The sequence below is a fragment of the Lynx canadensis genome, chromosome B1, assembly GCF_007474595.2.
Source record: "Lynx canadensis isolate LIC74 chromosome B1, mLynCan4.pri.v2, whole genome shotgun sequence".
Lineage (NCBI taxonomy): Eukaryota > Metazoa > Chordata > Mammalia > Carnivora > Felidae > Lynx > Lynx canadensis.
Genome location: NC_044306.2, coordinates 137,587,058 through 137,591,077, shown reverse-complemented (window position 1 = coordinate 137,591,077; position 4,020 = coordinate 137,587,058). Strand labels below are relative to the sequence as shown.

General features: G+C 45.8%; 1 non-coding gene and 1 pseudogene across 1 annotated transcript; both read left to right on the top strand.

Moving 5' to 3' along the window:
* Positions 1 to 474: 474 nt before the first annotated feature.
* Positions 475 to 581, top strand: LOC115513123. Its single transcript, XR_003968550.1, has one exon. It is a non-coding gene; the product is annotated as a U6 spliceosomal RNA (small nuclear RNA).
* A 1,742-nt stretch (positions 582 to 2,323) lies between these two features.
* LOC115512469 lies at positions 2,324 to 3,758 on the top strand (annotated as a pseudogene).
* The last annotated feature ends 262 nt before the right edge of the window (positions 3,759 to 4,020 follow it).

Genomic DNA, 4,020 nt, shown 5'->3' with positions numbered 1-4,020 from the left:
TCAACCACGAGATCATGACCTGAGCCAAAGTCAGACACTCATCCGACTGAGCCACCCAGGCGCCCCGATGTATATTTTAATAATAATATTATATTGATGTATATTTTTGAAATGGGGGAATTCATCTACACATTGGTCTATGAAGTAATCAACAGTAACATCACAGTTTTTCTTCTAGGGAAATAAACCTGTAATGAGGTATAGTCTCATTCTCTGTTTGGAATTCCTGTGAAAACTAGTAGGTATCTTACTTGAATAAGAGAAAAAAATTTATGCCCTCTGCACTATAACAATTTAGTGAATAACATAGCATATTGACCTAGTAGTTCAATACCAGAATATAGAAGATAACAGTATAAGAAAAGCAGTTCAGCTGCTCTATTAGAATCATGTTAGAGACTTGATGCTTCAGAGGGATGTACTTGCTTACTGAAATTGGGATCCAATAATATTCATCTCTATTAAATAGTTGTAGGGCTCACTCCGGCAGCACATATACTAAAATTGGAATGATACAGAGAAGATTAGCATGCCCTCTGCGCAAGGATAACACGCAAATTCGAGAAGCGTTCCATATTTTTGAGATCTTTATGTAAAAGAAAAACCTATAACTTATTTTTGGAAAGCTAGATGAACAATCTTTTGGAATACTTGTGTTAATTCTTTTCCTGGATAAAACACGTGCCAAGCATTTATTGATCAACTCATTAATTAGGTTTTCTATTATTTAATTTTTTCCAGCAATTAAAATCTTTCTTTCCACCTGCTGGAGAAGTGTGAAAGCTAATATTTGATCCTGGGCTTGGCGATGTGTGCAGTGAAAATTGTTGGAAAAATAATTTAGAACCCATGATAGCTGAATGGGTAAAGAGACTATTTCAGTCTTTTCTATGGAAAGGTATGAATAGACTCACTCAGCTTCAGTCTTAAGTAGATTTTCCTGGAGAAATGGGAGTGTTAAATTCTCTTGTTTTTTTTCCTAGAGCATACTATTGAATTTATATTTTAAAACAATTTAATACCTGCTTGCTTTCCAGATAACCTGGTGGAAAGCAAAAGCCACAGCTGTTAAGATGTTTGATGGATTCTACTAACAAGACATTCAAGGTGTGACTCACTGATGCTAATTTGTTTCAGTACAATTTTTTGTGCCCTCTGGCACTGGAGATTTCACGTTGCTACATCCTACCACCCTGGGTGATGAAATAGCATTTCTGTTTTGTTTTTCGCCAACCCCAGAAAAAGGAAAGCTTGCGCAGGATTAAAAAAGCCTTAAAGGGGCGCCTGGGTGGCTCGGTCCGTTAGGCTTCCGGCTTCGGCTCAGGTCACGATCTCATGGTCCGTGAGTTCGAGCCCCGCATCGGGCTCGGTGCTGACAGCTCGGAGCCTGGAGCCTGTTTCGGATTCTGTGTCTCCCTCTCTCTCTGCCCCTCCCCTGCTCATGCTCCGTCTCTCTCTGTCTCAAAAATAAATAAACGTTAAAAAAAATTAAAAAAAAAAAAAGCCTTAAAGTTGAAAAAGATGTTGGGGGCGGGGCAGCGCCTGGGTGGCTCAGTTGGTTAAGCATCTGATTGTACGTTGCGGGTCAGGTCACAATCTCATGTTTCATGAGTTCAAGCCCCACGTTGGGCTCCACGCTGACAGTGCAGAGCCTGCTTGAGATCGTCTCTCTCCCTCTCTCTCTGCCCCTCCCCTGCTCACTCTCTCTGTCCCTCTCAAAAATGAATAAATAAACTTAAAAAAAAAAAAGTTGAAAGAGATGGGAGATAAAATTAAAGCTTTGGTTTGATGATACTAGTCAAAAGTCTACCCAGAAGTTCTTTTTTTTTTTTTAATCACTTAACTGAAGGCAGTCGATGGTTGTTATTTTACTCTGTCTCTTCCTCAGAGAACAAGTTGGGGAAACCCAGTTCCCCTGTTAGAAGACTTCATGTAATGGGACGCCTGGGTGGCTCAGTCGGTTGAATGTCCTACTTGGGCTCAGCTCATGATCTCATGGTTCGTGAGTTTGAGCCCCACATCGGGCTCGTGCCTCTCGGCACAGAGCCCGCTTCAGATCCTTTGTCCCTCTTCCGCTCTTGCTCTCTCTCTCTCTCTCTCTCAAAAATAAACATTTAAAAAAATTCTATATAAAAAAAAGAGAAGGCTTCACGTAGAAATGTGGGGATCCTAAGAATCCTGGGAAAGTGATTCCCGTGGTGGTCGAGGCATTCTACAGCATTTCACTGAAGAAGCAGAGACCTGGTGTGACCCGTGTGTGAGAGTGAGCTTCAACAATTCTGTAAAAATACTTTATGCTGCCACAGACATCTGAAATTGTAAAATGGCAGCCCATGAAGCCTCCCATCGCCACGAGCAGGCAGCACAGAACGGCTTGCTGCCCCTCCAGAGCCCTGCTGCAGAGCCCCCGATCAGAAACCATTGCTTCCCATCTCCATAACTCAGAAACCTCAAGTGGCACCAGAAACATGAAAGGATGCCATCAGGATTAAAAAAGAAACACCCCAAACTTCATTTGTGTGCACTGACTGCAGTAAAGCTTTCAGGGACAGCTATCATCCGAGGCACCACGAGTCCTGCCACACAGGGATCAAGCTGGTGTCCCGGTCAAAGAAAACTCCCACTACCGTGGTTCCCCTCATCTCCACCATCGCCGGGGACAGCAGCAGAACTTCGTTGGTCTCTACCATTGCTGGCATCCTATCAACAGTCACTGCGTCTTCCTCGGGCACCAACCCCAGCGGCAGTGCCAGGAGCACAGCTATGGCCGTGGCCCCGGCCGTCAAGAAACCCAGTAAGCCTACCAAGAACCATGCCTGCCAGATGTGTGGGAAGGCCTTCCGGGCTGTGTACCACCTCAACCGGCACAGGCTCTTCCATTCGGACCAAAAGCCCTTCGAGTGTCCTGTTTGCAATCAGCGCTTCAAGAGAAAGGGCCGATGACTTCTCATGTGAGGTCTCATGAAGGAGGCAGCACCAAACCCCATACTGGCAGTGTCTGTGGGAAAGGCTTCTCGAGACATGCCCTGTTGCCTTGGCCACCAAAGACAGACTGCGGACACACACGGGGCGCCACGAAGGCAACGTACGGTGTAACGTCTGTGGGAAGCTTCTGAGTGCAGCATACATCACTAGCCACTTAAAGACACACGGGCAGAGCCAAGGTATCAGCAGTAATACATGTGAACAAGGCGTCAGTAGAACATGCATGCATGAGTGGAGACCGGCAGCCAGAAGCAGCAGCAGCGGCAACAACAACATGTGATAGATGACCGGGGAAGCAGGTGGGGACACTGAAACTGGGGGAAGAAGCTGTCAAAGCAAGCAAGCAAGAAGCTGCCAACCCGTGCCTGACCTCCGTGGCTGCTATGACACCTGTGACTCTCACTGCTCCATTCAATGTAATGTCCTGCGTGTCACCTGGGGCGATGTCAAACCCAATCACAGTGGCAGCAGCAACAAGCATGAAGCATCCAGTAAATGTTTCAAGTGCAGTTACCATAACCAGCCCAACGAACAGAGGGCACCCTGTAACTATAACCAGCCCATTATCCATGACCTCTCCTTTAACATTCACTACCCCAGTCAACCTTCTCACCTCTGTCACTGCTCCAGTGAATATAGCCCACCCTGTCACGATCATGTCTCCAGTGAAACTGCCAACACCTGTGACGTTAGCTGGCCCTCTCAATATAGCAGTGAGGCCCGTAGAGGGCATGCCTTTCTTACCCCAAGCCTTACCCACATCACCACCTTGATAGACAGCATTATAAAATTTAAAAAAAGGGGTTAAAGTAAATATTTACCAGCAACTTACTTTTAATTTATTAAAGCAAAGAGTAAACTATGGGGACACCTGAGTGGCTCAGTTGGTTAAGCGTCTGACTTCAGCTCAGGTCATGATCTCACGGTTCCTGAGTTCAAACTCTGCGTTGGGCTCTGTGCTGACAGCTCAGAGCCTGGAGCCTGCTTTGGATTCTGTGTCTCTCGCTCTCTGCCCCTCCCCTGCTTGTGCTCTGT